General features: G+C 38.0%; 1 protein-coding gene across 1 annotated transcript in view; it reads left to right on the top strand.

Moving 5' to 3' along the window:
- Nucleotides 1-8,522: 8,522 nt before the first annotated feature.
- BCL2L11 (BCL2 like 11) overlaps nucleotides 8,523-12,848 on the top strand; it is a 38,131-nt gene continuing 33,805 nt past the window's right edge. Inside the window, exon 1 of the mRNA XM_040351093.1 lies at nucleotides 8,523-8,596. The gene's annotated coding sequence lies outside the window, so the exon portion shown is untranslated. The remainder of the gene's footprint in view (nucleotides 8,597-12,848) is intronic.

Genomic DNA, 12,848 nt, shown 5'->3' with positions numbered 1-12,848 from the left:
CATATGAATCATATCATTATTAAGGTGTCCCCAATCCCTCTGTCAGACAAAATGTGAACTTTTTAAGGGTGGGAGGGGGAAAAATACAAAACAGGTATGGCTAATTCTATCTTTTCACTAACAAAGAAAACATCATAGATCCAAAATAGATCACGAGAAGGAGAATCGTGATTTAGAATGTTTTCCATTTCCGTGAAAATATGGATAATTCAGAAGGAACATCAAAGCAAGTAATTCTGTGACAAAATAATTTAGTTTAGTATGGCTGGCTGAAGAGATGGGGAAAGTTACACTTTAGCAATGACTAACACAGAAAGAAATTCACACTTTCTGCACTCTTCTCAGTATGACGGGGGGAGTGCCTGGCCTGGCAGATATCATCATTAGGATGATGGCCATGGAGATATCTGCCCATCCTGGCCAACTCAATTCATGCACCCACAGAGACGGCGGTGATATAATTACTGTACTGCTCACTTGTGTTTGTATAGAGAAAGCTGCATCTAAGGACCTGCAGTGCAATGATCTCCTTGCTTTTGCATTTATTTGGTGGATTTGTGATTCTTCCAGGTCACTTGCTGCTGTTCACCAATCATTCTGGAGAGGGGCAAGGGGGCAGCTCAGTAGTGCGTATAATACAAAAATGGCTGGACTAAATTACAAAATTCTCTGGAAAATGAAACAGTAAACTCAGACTCATTTAAATACTGTTTGCCTAAAAATACACTTTAATTACAATTTTTATATATATATATATATATATATATATATATATATATATATATATATATATATATATATATATAATATGGACCTTAAATTGTAAGCTCCTTGAGGGCAGGGACTGATGTGAATGTACAATATATATGTAAAGCGTTGCGTAAATTGACGGCGCTATATAAGTGCCTGAAATAAATAAATAACTATATTATATCCCTAAAAAATGTATATACAATATATATGGACATAGAACGCAATAAAAATGTATTGTAGTAGGGCTGCCATCTTTTGTTGTTAATTTCACTACTAGGGTGGGATTTCCTCTTACTTCATATTCAGACAAATGTTAGACAAAACTGGTAATAATGGCAAATATCACAAACAGCAATGCAAAACTAAAAACTAAAATTGGTAAGCGTGAACACAAGAGGGGTTCACAGAAATCACCATTTTGCCAGCTGAGAGCACTTTTGTCACTTGGAACCACTCTGAAGAACTTATTTTCCTTGTGTTTACCTATTGGACTTATATTACAGTCTGAACTACCGGTATATACTATATAGCTGTCAGTCTTATTAATTTGGTGATATATATTACTGCTGCACTGGACACTTTGGGCCAGATCCACGTACCCTGGCGCATATTTCCGTCGGGCGTAGCGTATCTAAGATACACTACGCCGCCGTAACTTACTTTTTTTTTTTAATCCTCAAAGAATGCACGCCGTAGTGTATCTTTGGCGGCGTAAGGGCGTGCAATTCAAATCTATGTGATGGGGGCGTGTTTTATGTAAATACGTTGTGACCCAACGTAAACAAAGTTTTTTTTAACGGCGCATGCGCCGTCCGTGGGGGTATCCCAGTGCGCATGCTTGAAATTAAACCGGAACAAGCCAATGCTTACGACGGTGACGTCATTCTACGCAAATCCCTATTTGCGAACGACTTACGCAAACGACGTAAAAAATTCAAAATTTGACGCGGGAACGACGGCCATACTTAACATTGAGTACGCCTCATATAGCAGGGGTAACTATACGCCGGAAAAAGCCGAACGCAAACGACGTAAAAAAATGCGCCGGACGTACGTTTGTGGATCGCCGTATCTAGCTAATTTGCATACTCCATGCGTAATTCGACGAAAACGCCACCTAGCGTTCGCCGGAAAAATGCACCTAAGATCCAACGGCGTACTAAGACGTACGCCTGTCGGATCGAGCCCACATGCAGTCGTATCTTGTTTTGTAGATACAAAACAAAGATACGACGTGGGAACTTTGAAATCACGCAGCGTATCAATAGATACGCCGGCGTAATTCTTCTGTGGATCTGGCCCTTTATATTTAAGTATTAACACATTTTTGTTGATGCACTTTATGCTGATGTGATAAATTAATTTCCTGAGTTTTACATAAACACATACAGCAAATGTTTTTTGCACCAACAATTTGTGTGGCAAAACTTCTGCCACAAAACAATCAAGCACCAAAACCAACCGAGACAAAATAAATATAACACAAGAAAGTATTACATTTAAATCTTGGTGATTTTTGGTTTTAAAATTTAAAACATAATTGCAAAAGAGGAAAGTATAAAAGTATAAAGTATTAAAGTATAAAAGTTATAAAATCTAGCATTAATAGGTTAAGTTAAACCCTTTTTTCAGCAATCTTAAACTGTCTAAAGGATTCTTTTACTGGTTTTGCAAAAGTAATCAAAAAGATTTTAGGTAAAATGCAAACTAAAAAACATTAAAGTACAAAGCTGAGCATAAAAAAAAAAAAAAAATGATATTTAAAAAATACGATGAACAAAAAACATGCACAATACTTCACATTTTAAAAGAAATTTTTAATTAACATTAGGACTTCTATTGTATCTACATAATACATTACTTGACCAGTTCTTACTTTTAAACTAAAAACTGGAACTATTAAGGTATTTCTGTAGAATTTAAGCAGCAAGCAGTATTAATTAGATTAGAATAAGATTAGGGATTTTTTTTAATTATACAGAATTTATAAAACACCAACAGTTTGCACAGCGCTTTTCAACAAGGGTGACTGCACAAAATAAAGCAATCTTCAAAAAATATATTTTAAAATGTAATACATATTTTTCCCCCCAAACATTTTTTACAGTGTAGTGATTAAAAACGCATAAAAAGAAACGTGTTGATAATCAACAACAGTTAAATTATGAGTCAGGTTGATTTACTAAAGGCAAATAGGCTGTTCATTTTGCAAGGGAATTCTAACTTTGCTGCCAAGGACTTTTCCCTTGGCTTTTAGTGAATGAGGTGAAGCTCTGATTACTTACAACATCCAATCATGTACCAGCAAAAATACTGTTTTTTTTTTTTTTCTCAATGCCTGTGATTGGGTATTCTTTGCAGAGCGATTTTCACTACATTCATTAAGATAAGGAATACATATATAGATTCCTACTTAGACTTTATAATATGTGTGAGGATGTGCTCTACAGACTGATCATCATTGATTATTTGTTGAAAAGAATTAATAAATGCAAAAATACAAGCATCTTAACACTTATTAAAAAGCTTTCTCTGGTTAAATAAAAGGAACCGACATCTGCAATCCAATTCTAGGAATTTAAAAAAAAGTATTTATGTACCAATTCATTCTTTGAAATATATCTTTTTTTTTTTTTTTTTGCTGTACAAAAAAAAATGATGTTGATTTAAAAAAAAAAAAATGAGAAAAGGGAATGAATAAAAAAAAGTCTACGTTTAATGTTGCAATTCTTTTATTCCACAAGTATCCTAACCCATGCACTACCTGGTCATTTGTGGAGGTTTGCAGTAAGCATGTTTGGTTGGAAGTGGCAGAATATTTGTGAATATTTAAACTTCCACAAGTTGTGTGGATGTACAAAGCTGTTCTTAGTGGATGAATGTGCAAAGAGCTGTCAGAATAGAAAGGATGCATACTTAATTAAATTATGATTTAAGGAAAGTACCTATTTATTTATTTTTAAATCAAAGATGTTTATTGAAACAAAAACAGAAAAAAAAATACAGCAAAGCACATAGAAAAAAGAAGAAGAAAAAAAATTCACTGCTCACAAAACTATTCCTACAGTTCAAGTATCAGCTTATTGGTACATTCAGACATTATGCACATCATCCTCCACCAGCCTATTTAATTTAAATACATATTGTATTATTATTATTATTATTATTATTATTATTACTACTAGTATTATTATTATTATTATTATTATTATTATTATTATTATAATAATAATATTATTATTATATAGTAAGGGGATGGATGTTTTTCTGTTAATTCTAAGAAAAAAAAATTTATTCTCATCAGGGTTCTAGCTAAACATAAATGTGTACATTTCCTATGATTGGAATTGTATTTCCTGGTATTTATTACTATAAATCTTTTGAAACAGAACATGATTGTATACATTTCTGCCCTAAAGGTTTCATATGAAAAGTGAATAATCAATTCACTCTACACTTTCTGCAGGGATTGTTCTACGAGTTTCCGTAAGCGACAGGAGAAACAATTGTGAATGTACCTACCACTCCTTGTTGATTATAATTTATTTACTTATGCCGTCCTTCGTCTTGTTTCCAAGCTCATATTGTGTATATATAGTACACTCCTGAAGAGGGTCATAATTGGTCAGGAATTAGGATCACATTAATACGACTTTCTTAGGTCAGCAAACAAAAGAAACAGAGAAATGTGACTGACTGGCATGTATTTCATATTTTCTCTTGCAACTAATTATTCCAAATAATCAAACAAGGAATTTAAATTTTAATATTTTGCATTGATTTTTACATTTTTCATTTCCTTTTTTTTTTTTTTATCATTTATTCCTTATATATTTTGTATATGTTAAAATTAGCATTCTTAGTTGATTTAAAAACAATCTATTTTCAGCCATAGTTTCATTTTCACTTTCCTCTCCTGTGTCATTTCTTTCGGTCTGTATTAGCAAAGTTGTTTTAGTGTGTCAGTGTTTGGATAGCAAATAAAGCTGGATATAAATATTAAAAGGAAAGAACACAATATCACTTCCTGCTACATCGAATACGCCGTCTCTGATGATACACATACATAGCTGACCACAAAATGAAAAAAAAGAAAGAAAAAATCATATGCATATAATACATAAATATTTTTTTTATATAGAGACTTCCTAAGTAAATTTGAAAAATAATAAGGTGTGAGGGAAAAATACTGTGGGGTTGATTTACTAAAATTGTAGAATCTGGTGCAGCGGTGCATGGCAGCCAATCAGCTTCTAACGTCAGCTTGTTCACATAAGCTTTAACAAATAAACTGGAAGCTGATTGGTTTCTATTAATAGCTGCACCAACATTTGCACTCTCCAGTTTTAGTAAATAACCCCAGTGTGTCCTGTATAAGTACAAGGGGTCCCTTTGCAAAAACAGTCATTTTATTCACTGCTTTGCATCTGTTGTAAAATGTCTAATCCCATTCATGAGATAAAAAAAAAAAAAAAGTCAACATAATTTAACACTTTAAGTGACCATATAAAAACAAAAATCACTAAGTTGTTTAGGACACTGAACAGTCTAAATTACAATCCAAAAATATATACTGATATTTTAGGCAAATGTTACTATTTATTTTTTATTTATTTTCATACTGATGTAATAAAAAAAACTCAATAAATGATCCATTGCACATACATCAGATGCAGAAAAAGTAAAAAAAATTAAAAATTCCAAATGTATTCAATAAATGTTTTTGAAATGCTGACAGTACAGTCAGTCAGACAGCATGAGACACAATCAGAAATAAAAGCTGTGTTCAGGTTGGCACAACCACATTCCCTCCAAACTTGTCATAATGGAAAGAGAACGAGAGGCAAAAGAAGAGCCACTGCAACAACAATAACAAAGCTAAATTACACAACAACGTTACTTCTCTACTAGTTTTTATTTTCCCTTTTTTTTGCCCAAAACCAGACAAAAAAATGTATCCTTGGACACTGTGAAAGTCATTTTTATTTCATAGATTTTACTCTTTTTGTACATTTCCACAAATGACAACAGAAAGTAGCTTATATCAGCCTAAACACAACATTATATTCATACTACATTCATCATTACAGCATACCCAGATTTCCTTGTCTGTACCCCACTACTGAAGACTAGGCAGTATTGACTCCCCCAATTGTAAGAATGGCCACACACCTCCCAATAAAATAACTGAGAATCCCCAGCATTGTTTGTGACAATAAAGCTGGGTGAAGGTGCAGGAAAATGCACCAAGGTGATTTTCATACAGGCTCAAAATTCTGCAGTTATTCTGCCTGGAGGGAAGGGGATGGAGATGACAGGTGCCTGTGTGTGTGTGTGTGTGTGTGTTGTCCTCACCTGTGTACTGGGATTTACTGGGTGTGATGGAATTACACCTGTATGAGGATCAGCAGATCGCATGTCACACTATTTGTAGCTGCCATTGCTGCACACGTTGTTATACAGGATTTATATAGTGCCAACAGTTTGTGCAGACAGTACAACTACAATACAATTCAATACAGAAGGAATCACACAAACCTGATTTCTCAGATGAAAGAGAGGAACACATTGTAATACAAACTGTAGACAAAGGACCCCTGACAATGACATCTCCCTCCCCGGGTCAGGGAACCTGGAAAAATGATAGAAAATAGATGAAACCCACATATGATTTGTTAGCTTTACCTTTCTTTTAAGAACAATTTTTAAGATGCCAAATGCAGTCATGTAGAAGTTGGATAAAAGCTGGTAGAAGATTGCGGAGAGTGGAGTTTTGCAGATAAACCATACATCATATAATTCATACATCATATAATCCATACATCATATAGTCTATATATCATATAATCCATACATCATATAGTCTATATATCATATAATCCATACATCATATAATCCATATATATATATAATCCATACATCATATAATCCATACATCATATAATCCATACATCATATAATTCATACATCATATAATCCATACATCATATAATCCATACATCATATAATCCATACATCATATAATCCATACATCATATAATCCATGCATCATATAATTCATACATCATATAATCCATACATCATAAAATCCATACATCATATAATCCATACATCATATAATTCATACATCATATAATCCATACATCATATAATCCATACATCATATAATCCATACATCATATAATCCATACATCATATAATCCATACATCATATAATCCATACATCATATAATCTATATATCATATAATCCATACATCATATAATCCATACATCATATAATCCATACATCATATAATCTATACATCAGATAATCCATACATCATATAATCCATACATCATATAATCTATATATCACATAATCCATACATCATATAATTCATAAATCATATAATCCATACATCATATAATCCATAGATCACATAATCCATACATCACATATTTCATAAATCATATAATTCATACATCATATAATCTATATATCAGATAATCCATACATCATATAATTCAAACATCATGCAATTCATAAATCATATAAACTATACATCAGATAGTCTATATATCATATAATCCATATAGAAGGGCAGAGGTTGGTTCCAGTCCCTGAAATGAGGACAGTGGGGGTTGGGCACCTGCCATATACTTATATATCATATAATTCGTAAACCATATAATGGTAATAATATAAACCTGTCGTGACATGAAAACATAACCAGGATCGATCAGCACATTGCAGAACCAGCAGACAAAGAAAGGGTTACATGACACAGTATGGTCCCGATCGGCGGACACTCGGCTATTATCGGTATGACAGAGCCGGGTGTCCCGGGATCGGGCACAGGACTCCACAGAGGGGCACACCGGGATCGATCACCTCATTATGTACTAATTATCCAGGCGGATCGTCACATCGGAGCCTCCGTGACCGCGATATACATCTACAGAGCTCACGTTATTACGCAATCAGATCCTGAAATCATTACGCCGATCACACGGCCATCCTTACACTGGATTGATCGGTGAAGAGGAACTACATGTCCCAGAACAGCAGAGGTCGGCCGGTGGAGGTGCTATGGGGGGGGGGGGGGGGGGGGAATAATCTGCCATTGTGATGGGGGGTATGATGAGATGTGCACCCCAATACTCGCACATGGAGTGAGGATGATCGGATCCGATCACACAGATTCATATACACACAGAGGACATCGTACTGCAGATCGGGGGCTCCATTTACCAATAGGAATCGCCCCATTCACTAATCGTAGGAAAGTCCCCCCAGAACTTGGTAAATAAGGGGGGCTCTGCTGACTTCCATCATCCAATCACCTGCAAGATAAAATGCGGTTTCCTTTTTTGCACCTGATTGGAAAGAAAGTAAAGTGAAAGTTCCCTACAAAGTGCAACTTCCACTGCAAACTGGATGGCATATTTACCCCTCTAACTTAGTACCCCCCCCCCCCCCCGTGTACTAAGGGGGGTACTAATCATCCTCCAAAAACTCGCTGATTTGGTAAAGGCAGAAGGACATTCATTGCACCCCCCCCCCCCCCCCCATACATTGTATTCTACAGACACATCGGGGGTGCACTATACAGTATCCGGAATAGATGTACGTGTCCTTGCACCCCCAGCTCTGTCCCGGGAGATGTCCTGATCTGCTCCCATGGGGGGGAGGGGTGTACATTGCAATCATACAAAGCTATGATCGGGCTATACAGGGGGGGTGGATATGTCGGGGGTGGGGACAGGCTGAGCTCTAGCAGGAAGCGCGGAGAGTGATCGGCAGTCAGTGTGACAGCGAAGGAGGATGACAGCCACAGGGGACTGCGGGACACATGGAGGAAGGTAATACAGATCTGGGACTCATGTGGCTGCTGTGCTCCTTGACTGATAGGACCGGCCATGGAGAGGAGACAGTGAAGGTTGTAGTATAGAGGAGATAGTAGAAAAAAAGTATTCAGAAGGTAACAAGTGCTGTGCTCCCTGACTGATAGGATCGGCCATAGGTAGCAGATTTTAGGAGCTGTACACAGAGAGGTAATATTGGGTGCTGTGCCCCCCTACCTATAGGACCATATATCAGAAGGTAATAACCGGTGCTGTGCTCCCTGACTGATAGGACCAGACAGACAGGGGGATGATTTACTAGAGGAGCAGAGAATGTTCAGTTATGCGAGTCAATAGAGCTAAAGGAATAACATGAAGGTATTTGCCTCCAATACCTAATTTAGGGAGATCAAAACTGAGACAATTCAATGACTGAACACAGCTTCAGCTAGGTGAACTTTCATTTTGCAAAGTGAAAATGATTCTCTCGGAGTCTCTGTATAAACAGCCCCGATGCTTTACTAGAGGCAGGTGATGTTCACACAGTGGGGTAGATTTACTAAAGGCAAATAGCCTGTGAACTTTGCAAGTACTGTTGCACTCCACAAGGACATTTGCACCAGAGCTTAGTAAACTGCTGGTGAAGCTTCACTTTGCAAAGAATACCCAATCAAATGCAAAAAAACCCCCCAAAAAACAGCATTTTTGCAAATGATTGGATGATGGAAGTCAGCAGAAGTTACCCTCATTTACTAAGTTCTGAGGCAAACACCTTTATAGAGTGCAGCTGTGAGGCTGAACAAAATGCAGGAAGAGAGGATGTACATTCCCATTCATTTTATGTGCGGTTTATCACATTTATTTTTGTGTAATTTTCTTATTTATTTTAATATTATTTTTCTTATTCTTCACTTTTTAATTTTTTATTTTATTTTTATAATTTAATTATTATTTCTTATTTTTTTTTTATCATTTTTTTTCACTTAACTTAAAGCGGTTCTCCACCCTAAAGTGAAGTCCCGCTGATCGGAACCCTCCCCCCCTCCGGTGTCACATTTGACACCTTTCAGGGGGGAGGGGGGTGCAGATACCTGTCTAAAGACAGGTATCTGCACCCACTTCCGGCCCGGCATTCTCGGGCAAAAGACGGGCATTCCGTCACATCCCGTCGCCCCCCCCCCCCCCGTTGTGTGCTGGGAACACTCGGCTCCCAGCACACAGCGGGAGCCAATCGGCGGGCGCGGCGCGACTCGCGCATGCGCCGTAGGGAACCGGGCAGTGAAGCCGCAGCGCTTCACTTCCTGGTTCCCTCAGCGTGGATGGCGGGGGGAGCAGCAGAGAGACAAGCAATCGCTCGTCCTCTGCTGCGATCGGCGCTGGACTCCAGGACAGGTAAGTGTCCTAATATTAAAAGTCAGCAGCTGCAGTATTCGTAGCTGCTGGCTTTTAATATTATTTTCCCATGGCACATCCGCTTTAAATGCTATCACACAGGAGAAAGCAATTCCCTGTATGATAGCAATTGGAGGTGACAGGTTCTCTTTATTGACCCTGTCACCTCCAAAACAGGAGTCCTAGCACTGTGCTAGAACTCCTGTCACAGCTGAGATGGGAAAAGCACAGCTCACCCCTCTCACTGTGCACATCGGTGGCAGGGACAGTCACAGGAGACAAAATCGGTGGCCTGGGGGAGGACAGAGTCCCGAAGACAGAGCCAGTAGAGAGAGGTATGTAGGGGGGGAGGGGAGGACGGATGGCAGCACACATTTTACAAGTGATTGCGGCGACATCGCCAAAATCACTTGTTAACGAGCGAGCGGATTCCAGAAAGCAACTTACCGCCCTTAACTAGCCGTCGGGGGTTTCCATGCCACTGCCGCCCCTCTGCACCCTGCCGCCCCAAGGCCCGGCCTTGGTGGCCTTGTGGGAAATCCGGGCCTGCTCACATTGAATACCTGTCTCCTACACAGAAGAACTACAACATGGGATTTTACTATACACATATCAGTTTGATAATTAAACAGCTTCACCTATTCACCAAGTGAACATTTTCTACTGGTGTAGTCATCACTATGCATACCTCCCACCATGAGGAAAAGAGATGTCCCCCCAGCACGGCCCCAGTTACATGGACAATGAAGAATTAAAAAGCAAATAAAAAAAGCAAAAGGCTAAAACCCATCCATTTTTTTTTCCACCACTATTTTTCTTTATATGTGCTTTTCAAAATAGCAAAGGTAAATAATACATGGATGGAAAACAAAGTGTAGTGAGTGACATATAACACTATTGACATTAGATACAAGTATAACTAAACAAAAAACTTTTTATAGTTTTGGATAGGATGGAATTGGATTCAGGTTTTTATTGCTGTCTGTGCCCCTGATAACCAAAAGTGAAAGTAAAAGAAAATCCCACATTTTGGATTGTCCTCAGAACAGTAATAGAACAGTGAAACACTGGTGACAACCATGAATTTCCTCACTATGGAGGGATTTTATCTCACTTCCTGTTTTAGCTTACTACCTGCCAGTAATAGACTATCAGCTCAAAAGATTCCTAACTGGATCAACAGTTTTTTTTTATGAAGCAGATATAACAAAACTCTTAAATGGTATTATAATAAAACCAGAACGGGGAAAAAAGAGCTGTCATTATTAGGGTTTATTCTATGTTTTAGATATACTTTTTTTTATAGAGCATTATACATTGTAAAGAAAGACAACTAAGAAGAAATGGGGACAGAGGGGTTTGGTCCCAAAAGAGGGATAGTCCATCTATATGAGGGGCAGTTGAGAGCAGGGATGAGCCGAACAGCCCCCGAACAGGCAAAAAATTTGTTCGAACACCGTTAAAGTCTATGGGACACGAACATGAAAAATCAAAAGTGCTAATTTTAAAGGTTAATATCAAAGTTATTGTCATAAAAGGTGTTTGGGGACCTGGGTCCTGCCCCAAGGGACATTGGATGTTCGCCCTTTTTCGCCGAATAGCGAACAATTTGAGGTGTTCGTGGCAAATTCGAAAGCCGCGGTACACCCTTTAAAAGTCTATGGGAGAAATCAAAAGTGCTAATTTTAAAGGTCAATATGCAAGTTATTGTCATAAAAAGTGTTTAGGGACCCGGGTCCTGCCCCAGGGGACATGTATCAATGCAAAATGTTTTTTTAAAACAATTGTTTTTTCAGGAGCAGTGATTTTAATAATGCTTAAAGTGAAACAATAAAAGTGAAATATTCCTTTAAATTTCGTACCTGAGGGGTGTCTTTAGTATGCCTGTAAAGTAGCGCATGTTTCCCGTGCTTCGAAAAGTCCCTGCACAAAATGACATTTCTAAAGGAAAAAAAGTAATTTAAAACTACTTGCGGCTATTCATGAATTGTCGGGTCCCAGGAATACAGATAAAAGTCATTGGAAAAAAATGGGTCCCCCCCCCCAGTCCATTACCAGGCCCCTTGGGTCTGGTATGAATATTAAGGGGAACCGCAAACCAAAAAAAAAAATGCATGGGGGTCCCCCCAAATTCCATTACCAGGCCCTTCAGGTCTGGTATGGATTTTAAGGGGAACCCTGCGCCAATTTAAAAAAAATGGCGTGGGGTTCCCCCCAAAAATCCATACCAGACCATTATCTTTTTTTTTTTTATAATTCTTTATTTTATATATATCTCTTACCATATACAGAAAGTAAAATACAGCCATTTCGGTTTCATTTATGTCATAACGGCCCTTTTTTTTTTTTTATCGCTTAACTGAATAACTAATGTTCCGCCTTCTCAAAATCTACACTCTATATCAAAACAATTCTCCCCTTCCTTGGCTCTGATATATTCATTACATATTCCCAGACCATTATCTGAGCATGAAACCTGGCAGGCCACAGGAAAAGAGGGGGGACGAGAGAGCGCCCCCCCTCCTGAACCATACCAGGCCACATGCCCTCAACATGGGGAGGATGTCCCCATGTTGATGGGGACAAGGGCCTCATCACCACAACCCTTGCCCAGTGGTTGTGGGGGGGCTTATCGGAATCTGGAAGCCCCCCTTAACAAAGGAGACCCCCAGATGCCAGCCCCCCCGGTAATAGACTGGGGAGGGGTGAACCCATGCAGATTTTTTCGATTACTTTTATCTGTATTGCCGGGACCCGACAATTCATGATTAGCCGCGAGTAGTTTTAAATTACTTTTTTTTCTTTAGAAATTTCATTTTGTGCAGGGATTTTTCTAAGCACGGAAACATTCACTACTTTACAGGCATACTATAGACAC

The sequence above is a fragment of the Rana temporaria genome, chromosome 4 (assembly GCF_905171775.1).
Source record: "Rana temporaria chromosome 4, aRanTem1.1, whole genome shotgun sequence".
NCBI classification, from domain to species: domain Eukaryota; kingdom Metazoa; phylum Chordata; class Amphibia; order Anura; family Ranidae; genus Rana; species Rana temporaria.
The sequence above is the reverse complement of the archived record's forward strand: the minus strand, read 5'-3'. Positions and strand labels throughout refer to the sequence as shown.